This window comes from Acanthochromis polyacanthus, chromosome 18 (genome assembly GCF_021347895.1).
Source record: "Acanthochromis polyacanthus isolate Apoly-LR-REF ecotype Palm Island chromosome 18, KAUST_Apoly_ChrSc, whole genome shotgun sequence".
Classification (NCBI taxonomy): Eukaryota; Metazoa; Chordata; class Actinopteri; family Pomacentridae; genus Acanthochromis; species Acanthochromis polyacanthus.
The window spans coordinates 1,226,981-1,241,362 of record NC_067130.1 but is presented as its reverse complement, the minus strand read 5'-3'; the positions used below and the strand labels follow the sequence as shown (position 1 = coordinate 1,241,362).

The window sequence follows — 14,382 nt, the reverse complement described above, 5'->3', positions numbered from 1 at the left end:
CTTCTGTTGCTTGGAAGAAAAGGAAAGCCGTCTCCATGGAAGTGAAGTTAGACAGAATAAAACACTGGCTCCAGAAGAACTAGAAAAACCCCATAACTTAGCTCCATAATAATTAGAAAAAACCAATAACTTAGCTCCAGAATAATTAGAAAAACCCCATAACTTAGCTCCAGAAGAACTAGAAAAACCCCATAACTTAGCTCCATAATAATTAGAAAAAACCAATAACTTAGCTCCAGAATAACTAGAAAAACCCCATAACTTAGCTCCAAAAGAACTAGAAAAACCCCATAACTTAGCTCCAGAAGAACTAGAAAAACCCCATAACTTAGCTCCAGAAGAACTAGAAAAACCCCATAACTTAGCTCCAGAAGAACTAGAAAAACCCATAACTTAGCTCCAGAATAAGTAGAAAAACCCCATAACTTAGCTCCAGAAGAACTAGAAAAACCTCATAACTTAGCTCCAGAATAAGTAGAAAAACCCCATAACTTAGCTCCAGAAGAACTACAAAAACCCCATAACTTAGCTCCAGAAGAACTACAAAAACCCCATAACTTAGCTCCAGAAGAACTAGAAAAACCCCATAACTTAGCTCCAGAAGAACTACAAAAACCTCATAACTTAGCTCCAAAAGAACTAGAAAAACCTCATAACTTAGCTCCAGAAGAACTAGAAAAACCCCATAACTTAGCTCCAGAAGAACTAGAAAAACCCCATAACTTAGCTCCAGAAGAACTAGAAAAACCCCATAACTTAGCTCCAGAAGAACTAGAAAAACCTCATAACTTAGCTCCAGAAGAACTAGAAAAACCTCATAACTTAGCTCCAAAAGAACTAGAAAAACCTCATAACTTAGCTCCAGAAGAACTACAAAAACCCGATAACTTAGCTCCAGAAGAACTAGAAAAACCTCATAACTTAGCTCCAAAAGAACTAGAAAAACCCCATAACTTAGCTCCAAAAGAACTAGAAAAACCTCATAACTTAGCTCCAGAAGAACTACAAAAACCCCATAACTTAGCTCCAGAAGAACTAGAAAAACCTCATAACTTAGCTCCAGAAGAACTAGAAAAACCCCATAACTTAGCTCCAAAAGAACTAGAAAAACCCCATAACTTAGCTCCAGAAGAACTAGAAAAACCTCATAACTTAGCTCCAGAATAAGTAGAAAAACCTCATAACTTAGCTCCAGAAGAACTAGAAAAACCCCATAACTTAGCTACAGAAGAACTAGAAAAACCCCATAACTTAGCTCCAGAAGAACTAGAAAAACCCCATAATTTAGCTCCAGAAGAACTAGAAAAACCCATAACTTAGCTCCAGAAGAACTACAAAAACCCCATAACTTAGCTCCAGAATAACTACAAAAACCTCATAACTTAGCTCCAAAAGAACTACAAAAACCTCATAACTTAGCTCCAGAATAAGTAGAAAAACCTCATAACTTAGCTCCAGAAGAACTAGAAAAACCCCATAACTTAGCTCCAGAAGAACTAGAAAAACCCCATAACTTAGCTCCAGAAGAACTACAAAAACCTCATAACTTAGCTCCAAAAGAACTAGAAAAACCTCATAACTTAGCTCCAGAAGAACTAGAAAAACCCCATAACTTAGCTCCAGAAGAACTAGAAAAACCCCATAACTTAGCTCCAGAAGAACTACAAAAACCTCATAACTTAGCTCCAAAAGAACTAGAAAAACCCCATAACTTAGCTCCAGAAGAACTACAAAAACCTCATAACTTAGCTCCAAAAGAACTAGAAAAACCTCATAACTTAGCTCCAGAAGAACTAGAAAAACCCCATAACTTAGCTCCAAAAGAACTAGAAAAACCTCATAACTTAGCTCCAGAAGAACTAGAAAAACCCCATAACTTAGCTCCAAAAGAACTAGAAAAACCTCATAACTTAGCTCCAGAAGAACTAGAAAAACCTCATAACTTAGCTCCAGAAGAACTGGAAAAACCCCATAACTTAGCTCCAGAAGAACTAGAAAAACCCCATATCTTAGCTCCAGAATAAGTAGAAAAACCTCATAACTTAGCTCCAAAAGAACTAGAAAACTTAGCTTAACTTAGCTCCAGAATTAGCCGCCGTTCCCAGCTCTCTCTACTGCTGACTCTCAGCCAATCAGAGGTGAGCTAACTAAACATGACACGTTCACTGACATCAGGTAAATCTGGAACTGAACAATAAACACTGAAACCTCAACATCAACAACAACATCAGTCTGTTACAATATTCTGTTATCCTTTAGCACCATCTCTGTTTTCAACTACAGGAGTCATATTTCAGGTTGAACATGCTCATGTATGTGCAGCAAACTTAAAGACTTCTGAGGTTGTTTTTTTTCTTCTCCATGAGCTCAGAGTTTGTGACTACAGCTTTCTCTTTGTTTAGCACATAACAGCCTGATATTGGATGTTTCATCTACTTTTATCTGCTTTCATTGTCTCCTGACAGCTTCGGAACAAAAGAGATATTCAGTTCAAATTCGGCTTTTAATCTTGACAAGCCAGTGATTTGAAGACATCATGTCGTTCTCCCCGAGTCTTCCAATCAATAGGAAGGTGTAAAAAACTACAGTAAATCCTTAAATTTACTTAGCTATTGGATATCTCCAAACAACATTTTGATATCCAAGAAAAATGTAAACAATGAATGGAACTGTCAAAACCTTTTGGGTCATTAGCTAACAAAACTCCATCTTTCTAGAGATACCTAACGATCATCCTCCTGCATAATATTGATCTAACAACAGAACACATCTCTTTCTGTCACAGAAAAATTTGTCTGTCCTACTTTCATTTCACTTCACATTTCCATTCCTCTTCTGTCATAAACAGACCTTGGGTTAATTGTCATTGTGAAGCACTTATCTACTGGAGGTCAAAGCGGCTCATTTTCTGTTCCACATGTCTTACTGGGTCACAGAATATACAGCAGAACTGTACAATCATTTATGTATTCACCTTCAAACTAAGGTTCTGCATTGGTTCTAATTACATTGGCACTATTATTTCTTCTTTCTCCCTCAGAAGTATTCCATTCCATTTCCTCTCTGTTCGGCCATCATTATTTTCTTGTCTTTACTCTCTTATGTCTTTTCAGAAGCTGCATTTGTCAGTGAACAAAGTCACACCGGTAATATTTTTATAAAGGAACGGTTGCTCCTAAAGGTATGGTAGGTCTCCTTGTAGGTTGAAAGGAAAACATGACCTCCAAACAATCATTTGATGTTGTGTTCTGCAGAAACCGCTCATTAGTTTTAAAAAAGAAGTTGTAGGTGAACATCTAACTTAAACCCAACGGCAGGCAGGTAGATTCACCGACATGTTGAGAGAGTTTACCTGGAGCATTTGGACACAGCCCTCCGATATCAGGTGAGTTATTGGTGAGCTCCTGTTCTAAATCAGACAGTTACTGATTGGATCATTTCACAACTCCACTATAGCGTTGGAACAGGTTCATGTTAATGGAAGCATGTCACACAGGCAATGCTAACATGCTACTATATTCAGTTTAAAGAGGCTTTATGTACTAAGACTGGTAGGGATTTGAGAAAAAAATGCAAGAATTTGGTTAAAATGTGAAGCCAAGACATTTTACAGTTTTGCAGTGATTCAAAGATATCAGTAAATGTGATTAGAATTACAATGAATGGAACACACATGCAGTCCATCCAACAGTTGGTTATTATTGTTTGCAATCATCAAAAAGCTCACAGTGACAGTGAGTAAATAAAAAACAACAGGATCCATGACAGTCTGTATGAATCTTGATGGCAACAATAGATCAGAATCAGAACTTTATTTTCATTGCACACTTTCATATACAACGAAATTATTTCTGGGATATTTCAGAAGTGGACAAACAAACGCTACCCTGTTTGAATCTTGGCTACAAATCAACAAACAGATTTTGCAAAAGAAGATCAAGATTTATGAGGAAATCACCAGTAAACATGATAATTCCAGTATTCATCCCCAGGAAGGATAAATGAGTGAAATGTTCCAGCAGACAGCAGCCAGCACTTCATATCAGTCTGACCAAGGTTAGTGATGATTAGTGGGTGGTCAGAATGAAATTATTTACAAGTGATTTAACCATTTTAAAAGCAGAATAACAGCCCACTTTGATCACCCACAATGGAACCAGTTGGAGGCAAACGTTAGAGAAAGTACTCGACCGTGTCTGTGAAGGTTTACAGTTTTCAAACACTTCTTTGATTTTCTGCGTTCACGGTACAGTTGGACACATCTTTTCACTTTCATCCACTTCGTAGAAGTCTCTGAAAACCTTTACTTTCAATTTATGCCTGAAGGAAGCTACCTTTTTAATTTACAGAACAGGAAAACAGACACAAAATATGTAAGTTAAAGTTGTCTGGAATAGCAGACTAATAAGCTGTGGTTGTCTCCTTCATTCTAATGGAACGAGCAGCGTCTATCTCCGTCTGTCTCCGCCTCCATCTCCTCTCTCAGCCAGCCGTACCAATTACTTCTCTCTTCAAGTCGATCCTCCTAATACTTGCATCTCCACTCCTTCTCTTATTGTTTCTTGCTCTCTCAGTGTGTTTGTTTCACTCTAATCCTCATTTACATCTGCATCCTCCACCACCATCCCTCCAGCTTCCCTCCCCCTCTCTGCTCTCTGGAACTTCCTCACGCTGTTGTTCTCCCTTATTCTGGACAGGCGCCATGTTCTTTCCCTGGCCCAAACCCACGGCTATTAATTCTGCTAATGACAGATAAATGAAGCATGGAGATGAGGAGGCACACACACACACACACACACACACACACACCGAGCACAGCGGCGGACATACAGAATATACATACCAGCACAAACACACACAAAGATCTGACTCTTTGAGCCACTAATTGACGCTGATGGAGGAGCGTTTTCTAACGTTCTTTGTTCATGTCGGGGTGAGGAGCTCGGCGAACACAACGCTGTGTGCTTCTTGTGTACGTTGTCTGAGGGTGAATGTGAGACTGATGAGAGACATCCTCAAGTTAGGGTTTACAGTTACTCCATAAGAGGATTATCTGACATCCAGGGAATAGAGAATCTAACCCGTGTTTTGATTAAAGCTCGCTACAGGAAGAGAGAGCAGCAGAGGAAGAGCAGCCTCCTCAGACCTGAAGAACCAGCTGCTATTTTAGAACGGAGAGAAACAAGCAAACAAAAAAATATCTGGAATTATGCAACACGTGAAAATGAAATAACAGACAGAAAACAGAACATATATACACATAAATATACACATATGTGTACAATACATAAATACATAGATATACTTATGTGTATGTATAGACATATATAGATAAATAATACTATTATTACACTGTATATTTCACTTTAATTCTTACTTTCTTTATATTTCACATTTATGCTCACACTGTTTCTAGTTATGTTTATATTTTTAGGACTTTTTATGTTTATCTACATATTTTTATACTATTAATATTTTGAAGATTTTGACTGGGAGCAGTTGCAATGTAAGAAATTTCCTCTATAGCATAAAATATTTCTGATTCTTCTAGAGCTAAGAGGAGCTAGAAAAGATGTGGAAGGTGATGGCAGCAGGAGTACCAGTGGTGTTCCTGGTATCTGCTGAAGACACTTCCCATGAGAAAGATCTCTGCTCAGAAGAATCCAGTCTTAGAACAGCTAAGGGGTCACTCTATAACTGAGGGACTTCTGAAGTCCATGGGATATATCTGCATACATTTTTATCAAAAGTTTTTTATGTTCATCATGATCATGTCTTTACAAATTCCATCATTATTTATTATAGAAACAATCACTTATTCATAAAAAATGACTGAATATCACTAAAATATGAACTAAATAACGTCTGAATTTAACACCAACCACCTTCTAATGAGCTAAACAATAATAAAATGAGCTGATTCACAAAGAGTTTGGATTGTGTTCTTTTTATTAAGCTGAGATAATCATGACAGATGTTTCTTTTTGGCATTATATCACATTTTATATGGAAAATATCAAATTAAATAGGGTTAGGTTTGAGTTTTTAGGGTTAGTTCCCCGTTCCAAAAAAACCTCTCCAGGAAGTGTGTTAATTCCAGATCACATGACCTGCTCCACATGATGTCATTTCCTCCTGAAGAAAAGACTGGAAGACTCCAAGGCTTTCTGACTTATTTAATATGAAGTAGTCAACAGGTTTGCTACAATATCTTTATAAATAACTTTACATTTTACTCAGTTGTATGTGTAATATTAAGAAGAATCTTTCTCTAAAATGCCATGTGGTGTTTGGTTATAGGCGGCCATGTTGGTTTTAGGCCTGAAAACAGCAAAAATGTCAAATATGATACAAAAAGTCCTGCAGTTATATAATAGCCCTAACATGCTGTGAGGAACCCTTGGCTCATAGACTTCTGTTAGAGGACCCGAGCTTGAAGAAGACATCAGATGGTCCACTAGGACGACCTGGTAGTTCAGGAATGGTTCCAGGAACATGTTGAACACATTAAACCCAGACTCAAAACCCTCAACATCCCACTCAGATCTAAACGATGAACGTATACTGTTTTGCTTCCTCAGTGGTACTCGTTCATACACTGATGGGCCAAAGCTGCCATCTGGAGCACCTCTGGCTGCCCAAAGACACGGACTGAACCACCAACATTATAATAAGTGGACAAACTGCTTCACCACCTAAACCACAGCCTGTTTGGCTGTTTGGTGGATTATTAGATGCACCAATCCACAGAGGCCCCACCCTACAGCCTACAACACCCAAAGGATCCACTACCACCATCCACAGGAGCTCCCATGTCCAAGCCTTGGCCTCACACTGGGGACCGACAAAATGTTATTCAACACAAACTTTCAGCTGTGGTTCTAAAGACAGCACGATTAAAAACACATCATTTATTCTCCTCTTATGCCTTTAAGGGAAAGTCTTATTTGGTTAGCCTACAAATATCTGTATTAAAAAGAAGCAGGTATTATTTAACATTCAGTGCAACCATAAATCAAACATGGCTCCTTCTTTCTTCATCCTTATTACCATACATTACATTAATGAAGTATATTCTAGCGCTGAGTGTTTTGCATATAATGGGGATTTTATTGTCTGCATGCTCTTAATTGAGCTAATGACTGTTTCACTAAAGCAGATGAATAGGTCAACGCTCCACTTTGACTTTAAAACTCGGCACAGCAATTTCAAACAGCCGCCTAGCTAACTGTGAAATATATTCAGCCTGTAGATTATCATTTTAATTAATCTTGCTTACTTGGTCGTGTAATTTAAACATTTGCTGGGTTTGCTGGCTGGAAAGAGGAGGAGGGAGGTGGAGGATGGAGGGATGTACGGTGTGACAGGGAGGAGAGAAAACAGGGTGTGTGTGTGTGTGTGCAGGTGGGAAACTATGTATGCAAATTAGAATCACCTTCACAGAAATAATGCTATTCTCTGCCTTATTAAGTCTGAAAATGCTGAAGAGTTTAATCTGAACAAGCTTTGAGGAGTAAACGTTTAAACCAAGGATGGAACAGGATCACAGTAAACAGTCTGAGTGCCTTAACGTTACGGCAGGAAAATGACTATTTAAAAAATTAAATTAAATCCAACCCTATTCACATGAGAAAATTAATGCTTGACAAGTTTGCAAACCCTGCTGCAGGTTCAATAATTCGGGCAGAGTTATGTGATGGTTGGTGTTTTTCTGTCTGTCAGCAACTTTACTCAAAAACAGACTAACGGATTTGGAATAAACTCTGAGGGGAGGTCAGAAATGACACGAGGACCAAGTGATTAGATTTTGGCAGTGATGCGGCTTATAGTCTGGATCCACGGGTTTGACTAAAAAGTGGCTCAAAACTACATAAAATTTGCCCAAAATGATTCAAATTGGTCCAAATTGACAAAAAAAATTCCAAAATGACAAAAAAAATAATTTCAAAATGATTAAGAATTAGTTCAAAAATACTCAGTATTTATAGTCTGGATCCATGGATCAGTTAAAGTTTTCTGTGTCATTACCAGATAGCGGTACGGCGTCACTGTAACCATGGCAACAAGAGAACACCACATCAGCTGCCTGCTGACGATCACGTCTGTGTTGTTTTGTCATGACCCTGTTTGTCTGGAACTCAGTGTTTTATTGTCTAGTACAGGTCCCTCAGTGCTGTTTGTCAGTGACTCACTGTTGTCTTGTAATGTTATTTAAGGACACGTCTCTCCTGAGAATGAGACTTAGTGTCTCAATGAGATTACTTGTATAAATAAAGGCTAAATAAAAAAACAACATTATTGTGATCCTACTACAAATCCACCTCTGAGGACTTATCAGGACTTATCCATCAGAAATGATCCAAGGAACAACTGATTAAACTGGGGGTGTTTCTGAGTCCCATCAATTCCCGCCGCCCGCTACATATTTAGGTCACGTGATCCGGTATTCGTACATAATGTACACATGCAGAACACACGCCTGTGTTTGTGGATGCATCTATATTAAATGTTGTTGAGATTTCTTCCATCGAAAATGATACGACTGAGCAGCCTTGGAGGAGGACTGCTCTCTCTGACTGTTTTTCTTGCTGTTTTAATGCCCAGTGGCCTTCTTTTAAATAAAAATCAAACCACTCTTTCTACAATATCTGCTGCAGGCAGCTCGACGGTGGTCAAGGTGAGGGGAAGATTACAGAAAGAAAGAGAAGTTTAGAGGTTGGGGGTTATGAAAGCAATAATTTTAGAATACTTAATATGGAAATATGGAAACTGCTTGTTCTTTTAATGAGATTTTTAACAATGCTGGTGATGCACTTTATTGCTGTTTGCACCACCACACACACTTCCCCTTTATGTGTATTACCCCTTTTATTTACTCCATCTGTAGCTCATATACTGTGTTCATAATAATACCTAATACCTCATGGCCAGTAAATCTGTCTGTGATTATTGTGCAAATAAAGAAGTCTCATACAACAAACAGAAAGAGCTTATAAAATGTAAAGCACTACCATATATTAAATTATAGAACAGTGAAAGCACTAGTTTTTCACCTCAGCCAGCTTTGAAATGCTGCATCACCAATAAATCTATTGCTAATAAAAAACAATTACAACATATTTCACTCATATATCACTTATCATTACGACAACATTTGTAATGAAATCCCTATTTTTAGAAATGGAGTATCAGTAGAACATCAGTCAGTAGAGTAGAAGTACTTGAACTGGATTTTATGCTTTATGGGTAGAACATGAACATTTCTAACATGAATATAGCTTTAAACAGCAAACAAACATCCGAATATTAGCAAACTTAGCACAGAATGAAGTCACATTCACTTTCAGTCTGAGCTTCCCTGCTTTGTATTCTGGCAATCTGGCTACGTGTGCACGTTTGTTTCATTTATTTCTTTATTTGGTAGGAACAGTGCACATTAATGAACGCCTGTTTATACAGCAATGGATGTAAATATGTTGGATTGTAGCACAATGCTAATTTACATCCTTGGTAAAAAAGAAAAAAAAGATGATATTTAAAACAATAAGTCGCAATAAAAGGACATTACAAAGTGCACACAAAGAAGTTATAGGTCAATAGTCACAAGACTGGTTCACTTTGAGCCACTGTTTCTGTACGTTACAGCATGTCAGTGCATGTGAATCCCTCCCGTTGAAATTGTCAGATTTTCCACCTTCTTATGACAGAAGAGATCTGGCTGTTTAGTCTACTTTATCAGAATCTAAAGCAAACCTGTGAATCCTTTTAGCTAATAGCAGTTGTATTATTGCCACTTTTATTAAAGTAAAATATGTAAACACCTCTTTGTTCAGACAGCCAGCTGATAAATACTGAAGAGACACACACCCATGCATGCACTCACACACCGGATCAATCCCATGCATATTCATCTGGGTTTTGTAATGGAGCCTTTTAGCTCCACATTCAGTCTTTCTGTGTCATTTATGAGTCCCTCCTTCCTCTGCTGCTGCGATCACTTCATAGCCTGAAACCTGAGGTTATTACCATGCTCCCGGCCCCACAGGTGCTGTATATGTTCTAAGTAAAACCTAAATCCGACTGATTAATCAGCGTCTGGAGAAGAATTCCACAAAGAGGCTCATCAACACAATTTGCACAAACTAATTTCCTTCATATATTATTCTACTGGCCAAAAAATACATAAAGTACAGCTCTTGTTTGTCATTATTCCAAATAAAAAGAAATCCCTTTTCACACGTTTATCGTCTCATAACAAACGTTCTCTGTCTGCAGCAGATTATTTTGTTTTTCGGGCGTCCAACAGATTGGAACACACACTCGTCATTAGTTGTAGCAGAATGTGTAATCCAGAGTTCCAGCAAACATCCCTGCAGTTCTTCATTCGCTCCTGTCAGGTTGTGAAAGCCTGCTGTCAGCGCTCTTTGTCTGTTTTTAAAAAATGCCAATTACTCCAGCGAGTCCACGGTGACAGTTGATGATTAAAGTGATTTTTCTCTCTGTCCTTTTTTATTCTTACCGGGTAGCTACATAATGAAGCACAGTTCCACCAGGAGCATGAATTTACTTCATGTTTAAACGTGCTCTTAATATTTTGGAGGCTAACAGGAAAACGCTGAAACGTTCTGTGGAGGTTTTTAGGACGTGGTTCTACATCATTTGCCCTCCCTCCTGTGGGACTCTCAACCCTTCCTGGTTTACTTTCACCTTCACAGCAGGGCCAAGACAGAAATGTGAACACGTTGGTTTTTCTCTTCCTGTGAGTCTAAAACCGCTCACATAAATCCACATTATGCCACAATAATATTATGTATGGTCTGGTGGTGGAACATGATTAAAAAATAATCTAATTAATTAGAGGCTTTGTCATTAAATAATTGCAATTAACAGCATTTTGTCAAACAGCAATATTTGATTTAGGTTGACGACTGAATCGATGAAGAGACTTTTACGTGAGCTTTAATCCTATATTAGCATTTATATCAAATCTGATACGAGTTTCTGAGACTACTATCTCATCAACATGATAAATACTTAAATAAATAATGGACAAAACGAGTTTCTGTTCCTAAAATCAACTTTGTTGTGAGCAAAAAGTTGCCAAAACTGCCCAATATATCACATGTAATACAAAAAACATACATAATATAAATCTTTGTTTCAATTTATTTATTTAGATTTTGTTGATAAGGTTAATAAACATCTCAGTTCCAAAAAATAGAACTTTGCAGCTATTTTTTGATAGGTCAGGCTTGAAGATAAGATAAATTTTATTCATCCCAGAGGAAACTATGTTGAGTAACATTAGTGGAATACACACAATTACACAGAGGTTAGTAGTAAAATAGAAATTGAAAAAAAATAGAAATAGAAAGTGTCACAGTGTGTAAAGTGTCCTAAGTGTGTGAAGTGACTGCATACTAATACTAGAAAGCTTCACAGATAACAGGAGAAACAACTAAATGTCTGTTTCATTTCTATTTATCTGCATTTTTTAATCTGTCTGCTACATTCACAGATTACTGCAGACTCAGTAACATTACAGTGATTAGATTCAACACTTTAAGACTTTCTGTAAACTCAAACACTTTTAATGTCTTCAAACAGACAGTCTGTGGTCAGCGGTGGGCCAGAAATTATGGAACTGAGAAAGGTTCAATTAAATATGTTGCTTCTTTTAAGCCGTTATTTTTCCTGTAATTAATTAATCAGAATTAATCCGTTAGAGTCCCAGCTGTAATGTGGTCGACATACCCATATGTGTCCCATAAATCTACATTGTGGCACTTCTGGCAGTTTTTTGACAGATACTACAACATACTTCCATCAGATCACTGCTTCCTGCTATGACTGCTGCTGTCTGACGGAGGATCCATCCCAGCTGGAGGCCACGACTCCACAGTTATAGAAGTCCAAGGCCTGAGTTCAGCAGGAGAACAGCTGTGCAGGAGGAAAAAAGGCTGTGTGATTACCTGTACATCTGCCCAGATGGGAGGAGGTCAGAGAGTCAGTGGTTAGGGTGAGAGTCATCAGTGTTTCAGCTGGAGGTCTGTGATAGCAGCGAGCTGAACGCCAAAGATGCACAGCAAGGCTCTGACCTCCTGTTTCCAATACAGTGGGTGAGTTACTCTCAGTAGTAGACCATAAAAGCTCATAAGCACCTCACAGCTTCTACTGTGGAGGTGTTCAGCCTCCAGAACAGGTCCTCAGAGGTCTGAACACCCAGATACTCTACAGAAATGGATGTAACTAAAAGGTTTCCTCGAGAGTGCTTTAAAGTTCAGCGTGGTGGCTCCAGCTGTCACCATCTTCAATAATGATCAATAAGTGGAGCTCAGTGGACCATGCAGACATCTCTGGACCACTGGCTGTCCAGACGCTTCATTAAGTACAACTTTAAGCTCTGATGCAGTTTAAATGAATGGGTTCTATTCAGACCCAAACATTCTGAAGGACCAGTTCCATCCCAGACACCATCTTTATCCAGGTTGTTTCATCCTGACTGGATCTTTGTTTGTGTTGCATCTACTCTCAGATGTCTGTCACTTTGGATAAAAGTAGAATTGAAGAATTTGTTCGGCCCAGTGGCCCTGTGACAGACTGGTGACCTGTCCAGGGTGTCCCCTGCCTTCACCCGAGTCAGCTGGGATAGACTCCAGCACCCCCCATGACCCTAGTGAGGATAAAGCGGTGTATAGAGGATGGATGGATGGATGGATGGATGGATGGATGGATGGATGGATGGATGTTCGGCCCAGTGTCCTCCAGTTAATGCTTCAGGTCCATTTAAATCATGAACAAACGGGCTGAAACGCAGCTTTTACTGAACTCTACCAAACACTGACTGTCTGGACCTGAGTCACTGTTAATTTACTCACTCATACATTTAGAACATCAGGGAATATCACCACCTTTGGACCTGCTAGCTAATCACTGTATTTATTTACTGAAACTACAAATGTTTACATAAAACCATTTAATTAAAAGCTAAATCATGCTTTTGTACACGTTTAGCAATGTGCAATATCCAGAAGTGCAACACCACTCCACTCTTTATCCATGGAAACCTTTTAAAGACATCTTATCTGGGTTTTAAAAACTATAAAGAATACACACATGTAAATACATAAGCAAACTCTGAAATGACAACCCAGGAATCCATTCTACCTCCTATCAGCTGACATTAAGAGAGGATTTAGCAACAGAGCCCAACACTGTTGTTTGCATCAGGCTGTGAACGAGTTAATGTTAGCTGGAAGGTTTTACCATGGAGGGTCTTTGGGACCGGCTGCTTTCTGATGCCAGCTTCAAGTGGTCATTAATGGAACTGCAGCTTTTTGGCACTTCAGAATTGGCTTCATTTTGCAGCTCTGGGAATCTAAACTGGGCATGTTCCACCTCAAACAAACTGGTATGGATGGAAGTGTTTTATTTTATGTTTCTGTTTGGTTTACAGCTAATGTTCCTAAAGCAACCTGACCAAACCACCAACCTGTCTGATGGATGAGCATCGGCTAGCTTCTATGGAGAGGACAGAGCAGTACCAGTGAACAAGTTTGGGCCTTTGTGTTCCACTGAAGGTTCCTGATTGATCGGTCATTTGCTTCTGGAAGACAACTTTGATTCTTCTGTTTGTCATTTTGTTTTGTTTGAAACTTTTTTCTTATTTTAAATACTTTATTCTATTATTCCTCTAATCCTCTAAAAGCCATTTCAGTGCATGCTTCATTCTCTCTGTGTTTAATCCTCCCATTGATACCTTTAGAAACCCAACACTTCAGCAGACAGCTTATTCTTTATGGAGGCTGCTGTTAATGATGATCACTTAAACCGTCCTCACAGAGGTTTTAGAATGAACACCTCAGTGTGGATGCTCTGTTTTATCCTTTATTTTTAGCAGTAATGGCTGGTTCAACTGGACCGCTGCAGATTTCTATTAAAAAAAGAGACATTTTATGTGGTGGGGCCGCCCTGACTGAAAAGAGATGGAATTAAAATGAAATTTAGCGTTGGATCTATTATGGGTAAGCCAGACAATCCAGTGAGTGGAGAACAGCGAGGCGCCGTCTGATAGAAGACCTGCGCTCATTCAGGGTCACTTGGCTCAAAGACGGGCCAGAATCTTCTCTGCATTTTTCAATTTTCATGATTCCTCTGCTTACTTTGCTTTGTGTAGACATTAGATTAACCTCAATAATGTGAAGTCATATTTCATCCAGAGTACGCTGTGGTGCCAGCTTCGTCCTGTTACTGCTGCAGTCTGTTGGATTTATACCGTAACCTGTGAATGTTTGATGGAAGTTTACTCTGAAATGCAGATTGGGACACTTTGTGAAGATAATACGAATAAAAGACTCATTATGTCACTTTCTCCTGGGCAGT

At 38.7% G+C, this 14,382-nt stretch overlaps 1 long non-coding RNA gene across 2 annotated transcripts in view; it reads right to left on the bottom strand.

Moving 5' to 3' along the window:
* Positions 1-221: 221 nt before the first annotated feature.
* The window catches only part of LOC127530811 (uncharacterized), a 232,295-nt gene continuing 218,134 nt past the window's right edge, over positions 222-14,382 (bottom strand). Inside the window, exons 2-3 of one of the 2 annotated variants that reach the window (XR_007937477.1) lie at positions 683-781; positions 222-451 (exon numbers count right to left, since the gene is read on the bottom strand). This is a non-coding gene — a long non-coding RNA (uncharacterized LOC127530811). The other variant, XR_007937478.1, reaches the window with a different exon arrangement.